Raw genomic sequence first — 13,098 nt, forward strand, 5'->3', positions numbered from 1 at the left:
TGCTGGTTTCAGTCTCCTCTGGTGGCCCCACAGCCACAGCTTAGCAGGCAGAAAGAGGACTTCTTCCCAAGCGAGCCAGTTAGAGTCCGAGAACTGGGTCTCACCGGACCGCCAGGAGTATATGCCCGTCTCTAAATCAATCCCTTGGAATAAAATAATCAACTATGCTGGTTGGCGGGGCCTGAATTCTAGGCCCGCTCGGGAACCAGAAGGAAGCTCTCGCACTGAGAGTGGGGGTGGGGCGCTGCCCTAAGGAAAACAGAGGTGTTATGATCAGCCGCAGGGTGAGTGAAGGTGGGAGATGCAGAGGGATGATTGTTCCTTGCAACGATTATCTGAGGCACACACCTGTTCTCGTTCCTTCTCTGCCTTCAGGACATAGTGAGCCAGGCCCTCACGATGTGGCCGCAGCCTACATCTCTAAAATGACTCCCTGCCACCCCCATGCCCACACATTTCCTGACTTCCACCCTCCATTGGCTGGGGGGTGGGGGGTGGGCGTCCCTCCATCTTCCTTCAGGGACAATGCAAAATCTCCCTCCTGCATGGAGAGACACTCTGTAAAACCCCCGGTCCTCACAGAGCTGGGTGCTCCTTCCTCCAGGTTCCACCTTCCCTGGGAGGGTAGAATACTGAGAGCCCTCTTGTGCCCCTGTGCACTTACCTCCTCCTCCTCCTGACCCTGCAAAAGGCCTCCCGACACACACTAGTCGCTTGGTGAATGTTGGTTGGATTAATTAACCTGCCAGGCACAGGGAGGCATTGAAGAATGTCCTGAGGCCTGGCTCTTCTGGGTATAATTTTAGCACAGACTGGCTTAATCAGGGCATTTGTATTGGGAAAAAAACAAAACAAAAAACAGGCTCTACTTGTTTTTCGCTGATTCACTGAAAAGAAAAGCTATTTCATTTTTCTTTTCAGTTACTGTGCATCCTCCCCTCATGCACCAGGACCCTATATGTTCCCTGAGAGACTTCCACATCTGCCAGTGGGCCGTTCCCAGGCCCAGCCAGCCCACCACTCCAGGGGCCTGCTCCTGGCCTGCTCCTGGGCCCATGTGGCGGGCCCCCTGGGTGAGGTGCTCTTTCCTGCTCCCAGGGTGGCCTGGCTGTCTGTCTGCCAAGTTTTTGCCCACCCAGGATCTGTCAGTCTCTCTGTCTGTCTCCAGGTCTGAAGCTGCCTGCGGCCAGTAGCAGACCCTACCCCCATGGCCCTGCACCCCCCGCCCCCCAGGTATGACAGAGGGAGGTAAGAATGCTTGTATCTCTCATGCAGGCATCGTGCAAATAGCTATTACTGTCTATTTTACCAGAGATGGAAATGGCAAAACAACTCGCCTGGTGTGCTTTTGTCTTCATAGCCAGACATTACACTTCACATTATATAACTGCACATTAACTAGACTTTGGAGAAATGAGGGGGGGCAGCCGTGTCTGGTGGGCTCGTGGATCTCTGCTTGAGACAGCGCAGGCCACCCACCACCACCAGCAATAACACCCCACTCCTCTGACCTCTGTGCCTCATTCTCGTTCATTCATTCTGGAACGTTTATTTGCCAGGCACTCTTCTAAGCTCTGGGATACAGCAATCAACAAGACAGGCATCAGACCTTACCTTCCAGGAGGTATGACAGACAATAAATACAGAAATAAGTACATAATATAGTTTTAGATGATAATTTGCCAGGCAAAAGATAATCAGGGATTGTTACGAGTCTAGATCTTAAATTGGTTGGTGGGTTCCTAAGTGTTATGTTATGCTTCATAACTTACCTATTCTTTTCATATATTCTTTGCACCTTCTTTGTATTTGAAATATCATTTAAAAGTTCTGCTTATAAAAAGATTGGGTTTAAGGGCACAGAGAGTGATCATGATGGGGAGTGGGAGTGTCTCAGATGAAGTCACCAAGGAAGGCCTCTCCTCAGGCATTTATTTCAGCTGAAATCAGGAGGAGAGGGAGACTGCGGAGTACAGGTCCCAGGGAGGAGCCATTGGGACATCAGGAGGGAGGGGAGGGCAAAGACCCTGCCAGAATGACTTGGGGAGTCCTAGAAACACAGAGGCTGGCAAGTCTGGAGCCCAGGGACTGAGAGCTCTGGACAAAGGAAAGAAAGGAGGTGGGCCACGTAGAAAGCACGGATCTTGGGTGTTGGGCATATGGATGTTATTCTGAATGTAATGGGAAGTGGGTTTCATTTGTAAAAGGTTAGTCTCTTGGGAGCACTGAGGGAAACCACAGCTGCTCCCCTTATCCCCCATTCTTTCCCTCTCTCCTCAAGAGGTCAGGACTTATGTGGAGATGCCAGAGTCTAGCCCTGCCCCTCTTTCCAGACTCATCGACTCCCGGAGCATGAGCTCTGTTTTTATAGTGCAAGGAGGCAGAACGAGTAAAGGTTTAACTTCATGCTGCATTTACAGGTGACAATTAAGTCCATGTTGCTAATATGTTCCAAGTTCAAGTATGTCTGTAAAATGATGCTCTAGTCACTTGATTTACACTGACTGTCACTGTCTTCACCAAACCATTTTGCCCCCGTGGTTGGGTTAATAACCTCACTCCTGCCATCTTTGACCCAGCAATTCTCCAGCCATCTCTGCCTGGCCCCCAGCCTTTGGGGAAGAGAAAAGAATGGTGAGGGGCAGTGAATAGGGTCTGCGTATATGATCTGGAGACCTGGCTTTAGCATTTGCCATGTCTCTTACTAGCTGAGTGACTTTGGACAAATGACTTAGCCTACTCTGAACTCATTCTCTCATCTATAAACCCAGAATAAATCCTCCCTCACAGAAATAAAGTATGGGGGAAATGTCTAGCACAGTGACTGGGATGAAAGAGGAGATCTGTAAAAATGAATTGAGTTCAATTTTCATTACATTCATAAACTAAAAATTCTAAACCTATTAAATAAATTTGACCCACGTTAGTGCTGCCTCATTGATCAGTTTGTTTTCTTTTTCAATGACTGTACACACTCATTATGGAGTATTTGTATTTGTAAAATACTAAATAGCATAAAGAAGGAAATTCAAACCATAATTCCACTACTCAGAGCTAATTACACTTAAAATACCCATGTGTTTTCTTCTAGGCTTTTTTTCTCTGTACATATTTTCATATTTGGATAGTACTGTTTATTCTATTTTATATCTGGCTCTTTTCATCAAGTACTTCATTTTATCAATTTCCTAAGTCACTAAAATATTCTTTGAAAACACAAGAAGTAAGCAAACAGAAAGATCTCTGCTCCATGGGAATGAATGGTAGGGGTCAAGGGTGGATGTAGCAGCAACAGATCTCAGGCCACTTCAGGGCCACAGCGGTAGCTGGGACTTAGGTGGAGACGGTGGAAAGTATTCTGATTCAGAGTGGTTTTGGAGATGGATCTGATATGAGCCGTCGGAGAGGGACTGCAGGTAATTCCTAGTGTTTAGATGGAGCCTTTGGGTGAAGAGTGGTGCCGTTTACTGAGACAGGGAACAGCAGGAGCCACAGATCTGGGAGAACGCCCTTGGCTATGGGATGGCCCGGCCTTTTGGGTCTTCCAGGAGACTTCAACGGTGGGAGTGTGTGGTTCAGGCAGATCTGGCTAAGCACTCAGAAGCAGCTAACACATGATCCTTGAGATGTTGTAAAATGCTTGACCAAAAAGCACCTGTGAGCAATTCAGAGACAGCCCCACTGTCTGTCAGGTTACATTCAGAAACTCAGGGCCACCTTTTCTGGAGAGGAAACTCACAGACACATCTCTCCAGCAGTTAAATGCTGACACAGTGTGTGTTCCTCATTCCTCAAATAATTACTGACTGCTTCCTAAGTGCCTGACACTATTCTAAACACTGGGTACACAGCAGTGATCAGATAGAATTCCCTACCCTTATGGAGCTTATTTCTAGTGGGCAAGTCAATAAGTAATATATAGTGTATTCAATTGTGGTAAGTGCTATGGGGAAAAATAAAACAGAGAAAGGGGCTTGAGGTGTAAAGGGGGTGGGATCGCAATTTTAACTATCATGGTAGGAAGGCCTCGCCGGTAAAGTGATGTCTGAGCCACATGGGGATGAGAGTCTAAGGGACGATGAATAAGCAGGGCAGCTTGCAGTGACTGCTATACAAAGGACTAATGAGATGAGTTCTGATGGTCTCCAAGCAGACAATGGTGGTAAAGCTGCAATGTTGGAGCCAGACAGGCTGTATTAACCTAGGGTTTTTCAAGAGAAACAGAAACAATAGGATATATCCTATTTTATTTTTATCTATCTATCCGTACATACATGTGTGCATGCTCACACGTGCGCGTGTGCACGAAGAGATTTATTATAAGGTATTGACTCGTTTGATTATGGAAGCTGAGAGGGCCCACAATCTGCTGTCTGCAGACTGGAGACTCAGGAAAGCCAGAGAGCCAATGGTACAGATCCCGGTCTAGGTCTGCAGGCCTGAAAACCAGGAGCGTTGAAGGCAGATCTCCGATGCAGCTCAAGCAGTCAGGCAGAAAACAAAGTCGACTTTCCTCTGCCTTTTTGTGCCATTCAAGAATCTCAAGGTATTAGATGAAGCCAAGACACACCTTGGGGAGGGCTATCCGCTCTACGCAGTCTGCGGATTCAAATGCTAATCTCTTCCCAAAACGCCCTCACAGATACACCCAGAAGTAATGTTTGACCAGCTATCTGGGCATCTCATGATCCAGTCAAGTTGACATATAAAATTAATTATCACACAGGAGTAGGGAGGAGGGGTTGTTGGGAGTACACAGATCTCTTGACTGCTCTCCGGACTCCTGAGGAATGGTGGTAGGGAGGGCTGGAGGAAAGCCTCTCACAGAGAACAAGGGTTCCTGTAGGGTGCTCTCTTGATTTCTGCGGATGGCCGCCTGAGAGGCTAGGGGAGGCATCTTTCTTGTGCAGAGGTCTGTGGAGAGAACTCAGGATGGGAATCCGAGTGAGAACTCTATTGTATTGGATGTTGTGAATTTTATTGTGTTGGGTGCAGGATATTTTTATATTCCTGTGACTATTTTTGAGCTTTGTTTTAGGATACAGTTAAGTTACTTGGAAACAGTTTGACCCTTTCAGGTCTTGCTTTTATGCTTCATTAGAGGGTACTATCCAGTCTAGGGATGATCTCCACAACTGAGGCAAGACCTTCTGGAATATTCTACTCGATGCCCCATGAATTATGAGTTTTCCCTGTGTGGCTTATGGAAGCAGGACTATTTCTGTCCCTAGATGTGTACTAGGAACTATTCCTTTAATCTTTTTGAATGCCTCCTTCTCTGATCTTTGGTGTCACATATATGTGCTCATCATACCCTGCTAAAAACTTGAGAGGGCCTCTCTGTGGATCTCAGTGTCTTTTTCTCCGTGAGCTCTCTCCTGTTTGGTACTTTTCTTGATGCATATTCTAGCTGTCTTCATCTCCCAACTCAGGGAGTCTGCTGGACTTTGCTTGGGATCCCCCTGTCTGAGCTATGGCCTAGAAACTCTCAAGTAAGCTTGGGCAACTATAGGGCTCACCGTTTGCTTCTTGTATCTCTGGGACCACTGTCTTTCTTTGTCTGCTATCCATATCTTGAAAATTTTTGTCTTCTGTATTTCGTCTTTTCTTAGTTGTTTCAGGCTGGAGGGTGTATCCAGTCCCTATTATTATGCCACTTGGGTCAAAAGTGGAGTCTCTCTCCATTTTATTTCCCTTTGTCTACAATGAGATTTGTGTTTGGAAGATTCCTTAGAAATTACCCATAAGCTGTCAAAAGGCTCATGTCACTCTCCATTAATCCAGATCGCTTAAATAATAAGACAGCATTTGATTTAAGAAATAAAATAAACAGGGGCACCTGTGTGGCTCAGTCGTTAAGCATCTGCCTTCAACTCAGGTCATGGTCCCAGGGTCCTGGGATCGAGCCCCACATCGGGCTCCCTGCTCAACAGGAAGCCTGCTTCTCCCTCTCCCACTCCCCCCTGCTTGTGTTCCCTTTCTCACTATATCTCTCTCTGTCAAATAAATAAATAAAATCTTAAAAAAAAAAAAAGAAATAAAATAAACAAACGAAAAAACTCACTTGACTCTTCTGGGAGCATGAGGAATTTTAAAAAGGCACAACACTTGGCTACTGACCTCCAGAAACTCACACTCTCATGGAGCCATGGCTATACTAATGAACGGCTCTAGCAAGACTAACTACTCAGTCATCCAAACTGTTCGGAAGTTGATGTAGCACCTCTCCCTGTAGCCTGTGGGCTGAGAGAAGGGTAGGGTGGGGCCAGAAAGGGGCACACAACCCAGCATGTTCATCCCAAAATTGGAGTTTTCAAAAGATTGATAAATGGGGAGGCATAAATTTATCTGTAATGCTTATCTTCAGAGATTTAGAGCAGGGGCTTGAAAGACACTAATACAGATATAATCTTAGTTTCAAATAGTCTAAGGTGGCAGCTGGGTTTGGAGAACATGAGATTAAAGTCTTCCTGGGGCCCCTGACAGTGCCATCAACATTCTTGCCCGTGGGCAGCTGCAGAGCTAGTGGTTAGGGTGGTTCACGGAGTGGCAGGTGGCAACTTGGAACATGTGTGGGTGTTCGGCTCTTAGGGAAGGCAGCCTTGGGGTGAAATCCCAACATCACCATTTACTTTTTCTCTGAGCTGGGGCCCATCAGTAGTTCTCTCTCAACTTCAGTTCCCCCAGGCTATATTTTTCTATGACTGTTGAAATCACTACATACTCAAGTTATACAGTTACATCAGTAATATCTCCCTTTTAGAAATCCCAATCAAACCACCTACCTTCTGTTAGCAGTCCTATCCCACACTAGTATAGCATTGTTTAGCTTTCAGCATTCTTATTAAAAAAAAAAAATCTGGGTTTGGCAGGCTCGGGCATCTTAGCTGAATTTGTGTGTTCTGCAATCTTTGCAAACTTTTCTTTGCAGACTTGGTTTGGGTTACTTCTAGTGATGTTGATTCTCACGTGTGACATTTCTGTCTATCTAATTCCACTTTGGGAGATGCCTGTCTCCAAAGACTGGGCAGATATTCATTATAGTGCTTGTCACATTGCTTTGGGAATTATTTGTTATTTTTAGTGACTGCTCCAGTAGAAGATGAAACCCTTAAAAGCTAGGACTAAATAGTATTCACCTTGATATTACCAACACCTGCTATGTTGAAGAAAAGGTAATAAGACCCCTTTGAATGAATGGACTAATGGAAGAGTAAATGGACATACCTAGTAAGGATACACTTGAAGTGGATCAGAGGTCGAAGACTAGCTAACTAACAGCCCTATTGAGGAGAATAATTTAAGTGAGGCTATTCAGAACCCAAAGAACACATAAGGCATCCTTTCTGGAAAGCAGCTCTGAAAAAAGCAGATGGTAGCACAAAAGGAGCATGGACTTCACTATCAGATTGACTTCAGTTCTAATCCTACCTCATCTGTGGTTAAATGTGGGACCTTGGGCATGTTGTTATATCATCCGAGCATTCCTTGTATTTAAAAAATAAAAAGGGAGAAATAATAATAATAGTAACAATAAAAATAATGTAGTAATTAGTAATTATTAATGCTCTTTACCAAATATTTTTGGATCTTCTTTGGGTACTTGGTGAGACTACACTTCCCTTCTCCCTTGATTTCAGGCATGGTCATACAATTGACTTTGGCCAATGAAATATGGAAGCTTTTAAGCTAGTATAAGATTTGCTACTGTTTCTTCCTCTTACCCTAAAGACTGGGAACTTTTCAGAGGTGACGTCTTCATCTTCTAGGTCTCTGAGTGGATATGAAGTGTAACAGATCCCTCCACTGACCTAAAAAAACTAACCTTTTGTTGTCTTGAGCAACTAAGATTGGGGGGTTGTTTGCTACTACAGCTTAACCAAACTGTCTTACTGATAGAAATATTCATAGGTTGTTGAGATAAATAAGTGAGATATTTTTAAAGTGTCTGTGTCAGGGATGCCCAGGTGGCTCAGTTGGTTAAATGTCTGCCTTTGGCTCAGGTCATGATCCTGGAGTGCTGGGATAGAGCCCCATGTCAGGTTCTCTGCTCAGCAGGGAGTCTGCTTCTCTCTCTCCCTCTGTTCCTCCTCCTGCTCATGCTCACTCTCTCTCTCTCAAATAAATAAATAAAATCTTTAAAAAAATAAAATGTCTGTGTCAATTTTTAAGTCTTTGTGGGCTTGATGTGGCTGAGTTGAATAATGTAAAAAAGTCACAAATTATTTAGTTTGGATATGGGAATCTTTTTTGCTGAGGCAATAGCACTGTGAAGCCTACCAATAAGAGAACTCTCAGCCTCAACAATTCTCAATTATTTGAGCTGCTTACAGCCTTAATGGGAAGAATACACATGCACGCACGCACGCGCGCACACACACATACACACACATGCGCGTGCACGTGTGCATATAAGTAAAGAGCAAGCCAGTATATACTAGTGCTGGCAATCAGCTTCCAGCAAGATCTAATTAGGTGTGAACTATGTGGCAAAGGGACCTAGTGCAGGGAGAGGCCAGTTGTAGCTGGAGGAAATGGGAAAGGAGTTGAAGTCTTGAAGATGGGTAGGGCTACAAACAGGTGGAGGATAGAGAAGACTGAGTTTCTGAAAACTGTAAGACACGTCTAAAACATCTAAGTCTTGCTCTTCTCATTGCAATCTTCTGATTAGAAGTTATATCTGCATATGAAAAGCTGCCTTCCCTTTCTTTCCAGGGACTATGATATCACCAAAACAGTTCTTGGCACGTATGAGAGACTCAATAAATATTTGTTGGTTAAATGTATGAATTACCCGGCTTTATAGAAAGACCAGACCTGGGTTCAGATCTCAGCAATCTTTCTTATTACGTGACCTTGTAAAGGCTACTTATCATCTCTGTGGTTTCCTTTCCAGACCAGATCATACTTTTATGTTGAGATGTATCACTGCTTCTCACGGTGGCTGCTCAGTGAAAAGACCGGGGCGAGCATCTTCTGTTGCAGCACCGCTCTCCTGACGATCACAGTCCGACACCTTTCACAAAGTGGATGTGCATTCTTGGCATGAAGGGAGTTTCCTGATATGTCACTATCATAAAAATATGCTGATAATATCATCATGCCTACAGCATCTTCCTTTTATTTGATATTTTCTTTAGGATCAGTTTCAAAATTTGGACTCACTGAGTCAAAGGCAATGAACATATTCAGGGAAAAATCAACATCTCAGAGGGGCGGTCCGGAGGCAGTCCCAGCCAGCGGCGGGATGGAGCATAATTAGAAGAGCCCAATTCAGCTGATGAACTTCAATTGGACTGAAAGTTCTGCTGGGGCTTGTCAGCAGATTCTGCTTTGCAAAGTGGTTTTCTGGTAAAAACTCTTTCCTAGTTCTAAATTAATCTAGATTAGTCTTTCATCCCGCCGCTCTCTCTCACCTCCCAAACCTACCCCCATCACCTCTGGAGTTGCTTCAGTCCCAGATTAGCGAGCGATACCATCTGAGGGTGGTACAGCTGGCTGGGGTGTTGACTAATTATTTCCTGGGCGGTGTGTGGGCCCGTCCTCACTCCTCAGATGCCAGAGTTCCTTTTGATATCTTTCTGCACTAAAGCTTTCCAGTGTGCTTATCAGGTAAATTATGGATACTGCTTCAAGTTCCAGCAAATAAAGGTAAAATCCATAGTACTGCAACAAGGGATGGCATTTCCTTTTTTTTTTTTTTTTTTTTTAGATTTATTTTTTGACAGAGAGAGACACAGCGAGAGAGGAAACACAAGCAGAGGGAGTGGGAGAGGGAGAAGCAGGCTTCCCGCCAAGCAGGGATCCAGATGCGGGGCTTGATCCCAGGACTCTGAGATCATGACCTGAGCTGAAGGCAGACGCTTAATGACTGAGCCACCCAGGCGCCCCGGGATGGCATTTCCAAGAGTGAGATGTAAGCGCACAGGACTCTTCTTGAAACCAAACTGTGTGTGCGTGCGTGCGTGTGTGTACACGTGTGTCTCTCTCAGGGTTTTTACTTCCCAGAGTATTCAGGTCATTCACCAATATTTCATGTCCAAAAGCATGATCTTCTCTTTTCTCATATTTGAGAAATATTTCCCAGAGTTCTCTAATTGGTGAGCGGTACCATCCATCCCTCCAGTTGGGCAAAGGCAGACACCTGGGAGCTATTCTTTTTTTTTTTTTTCAAAACTTTTTATTTATTTATTCATGAGAGACAGAGAGAGAGAGAGAGAGAGAGAGAGGCAGAGGGAGAAGCAGGCTCCCAAGGAGCAGGGAGCCCGATGCGGGACTCGATCCCAGGACCCTGGGATCATGACCTGAGCCGAAGGCAGACGCTTAACCATCTGAGCCACCCAGGCGCCCCTGGGAGCTATTCTTGATGCCTCCTTTTCCTTCAACGCCTCCATCCTCTCCTCATTCAATCTATCCAATCTGTAGCATTTCATCTACTAACCATCTCCAAATCAGGCCACGTTCTCTCTCTCCACTGCCACCACACTGGTTCAAACCACCATCACCTCTCCCCCGGAACCCGTGATAACTGGGGTCCCTGTAATATCTTGCCATAGAAGAGATGTGCAGCCCAGATCCCCTTCAAGGGAAGACTTATTGACCAGCTGTGGGGTGTGTCGACAGCAGACGGCCTCCCACTGTTCCCGCAGAGTCGGCCACAGCTGCCAACAGCCACCTCACCTGGGGTCATGCCTTTCCCAGGGCATCCCGTATAGGTGACCGGGCACAGTGGGAAGTGCGAATGCATGGTCCTTTCAGCTGGCTGTGGCACAACTTTAGTTGACGACACTGCAGAGCCCTCCAGTAGGTTGGCCGAGCCCTTGTCAGCAGAGGCTCTATCACGCTGTCTCCTCCTGGAGAACTCAGCCTGCAACACCCCTCATCCTGTCTCCACCCCGTATACCGCAGCCATGGTGATGTGGGTGTGGTGTGAGTGAATGGTAGCAGGTGACCTCCTCAGTACTGCCCCATTGCCTTAAGGCTAACGACCCCGATTCTGAACACAGGAATGGGGGCCCTTCCTACTTTCTCTCTCATCTTGCACTCCTCCCTTGCTCTCCACTTTACACACTGGCTCTGAAAGCTCCCTGGGGCTGCTGGAATCAAGTACCACAGACCCAGTGACTTACACAACAGAACCTCATTGTCTCACAGTCCTGGAGGCTGGGCATCCACAAACACAGTCAGGCTTCTCCCCAAAACCGTGAGGGACTCCTTCCTTGCCTCTGCCTACCTTTTGGTGGTTTGCTGCCATCTTGGCACTCCTTGGCTTGCAGAGGCATCACTCCAAGCTTCCATCAGCACATGGCCTTCTCGCTGGGTCTGTCTTCACACGACTACCTTCTTCTAAGGACAGCGGTCACCTTGCATTCAGGGCCTTACTGTGCTTCAGGATGACCTCATCTTAACTGCCTGCCTCAGCCACAACCCTATTTCTAAACAAGGTCATATTTGGAGGTGTCCGGGCTCAGGACCTCAACATCTTTTTTTTTTTTTTAATAAATCTTTTTTGAGGGGACACGGTTTAATCCATAACGGTGGCATTCACTCACACTCATCCTGCTTCAGGCCTTTTATCTATGCTGTCCACAGCCTCCAGTCTCCTACCCGAGCCTGTCATCCTCTTGATCCCAGTTGAAAACTCATTCTCCTTAGGCAGACTTTTCTATTTCACCTCCCCCTGCAAGCTCGGTCAGCTCTTTCCACTCACAGCACTTTGTATTTTTTTTCCTACAGCCTTTATGACTACCTGTAATTATACATTTGTTTGAGTAAATATCTTGACAATGGCTGTCTGCTCCACTAGCCCATAAACCCCATGAGAGGGGAGACTGTGTCTGTCTTGCACACTATGTATCTCCAATGCCGAGCATGGTGCCTACACATGGTTGGCACACGATACACATGTATGAAATCAGTGATTAGGTTTTCTCTCTCCTTCCAGTTTTAAGTCTCAGGCGTCCTTGTTTCCAGGAGATATGGTACTGTACCCACCCAGTTAAGACAACACCTTGCGAGGAAATGGGGAAGATGAAGAGAGTACGTCCCAGCTAATGGTGCTTGAAGTTGACCCCTAAGATATTCCCGTGAAAGAGAGCATATTCCTAGCAGACAAAGCCTTCTTCCAGGGGCCTGTTGCAAATCTACCCGACATGGAAAATGGGCAAGAACTATATGACCCTGCTGAGTTGTGAACTTTTCTGAAACCAGGACCCTGCAGAAACCCAGGCTCCTGCCAGAAATCCTAATGAATAACAAGGGGCAATATACTGTTCCCTAAATTTTCCTCCTAGAGGAGAGAGGGTGCCTCATTCATACAGGTGACATTTGGAAAGGTAGAGCAGTGGAAACAGTCCAAATACATGAAAATGGGAGGTTGAAATTGGAGGAGGTGGAGAAGAAAGTTCTAATTAAGATGTTATTAAAATATATCTATTAAATAAAGGGTGACTGCCAGTCAGCTGATTATTTATTGAATAGAGGAGCGAGTAGTTCTTATTTGATGAGGCTCATTTCAGCTCTTTATGTGCTATGCTTTCTGAAGCTTCTTTTTTTCCCCTTGAAGATGCCCTTTGGGTGAGGTACTGTTCCCTCTTGTCTTTCCACTCAGTGGTTCTTATCTCCCTTTGTGGTCGGCTACAGCCGCTGTCATCCCATCCTTGGTGGGTACCAAGATTTCTCAGGGACAAAGACATTTTCTAGTTGGAGGTATTCCCATCACACAGTCACACATCACACAGAGAAGCAGGCCTAAGAAGAGTAATTCATATTTTGAATTCTTTAAAATTGTTCTTTCTAACCTTCCCAAATACATGACCTTTATCATAAAATGTCTCCAGAAGATTAGATATCAAAACAGAGAGAATGTAAAAAGAATTACCAAGGTAGTAATCAGCTCCAGCAAGCATAATTTAGGCAGCAGGACAATAGCTTTGCAACCAAGGCTATTGTCTTGCAAGATGGTTTTCCAAATTCTTTTGTCTCTCTCCCTAGGTATCAGCATCTCAGAGAGTGCTTCCATGGGATGCAGAAGAGACTCTTGCCCTGATGGGAGCCAGCTGCACTCCATGCAAGAAGAAATGGAGCAGAAGCAAAAGA

Source organism: Eumetopias jubatus, unplaced genomic scaffold (assembly GCF_037043125.1).
Source record: "Eumetopias jubatus isolate StellerSeaLion01/CBP00866 unplaced genomic scaffold, mEumJub1_p1.0 scaffold_13, whole genome shotgun sequence".
Taxonomy (NCBI): domain Eukaryota; kingdom Metazoa; phylum Chordata; class Mammalia; order Carnivora; family Otariidae; genus Eumetopias; species Eumetopias jubatus.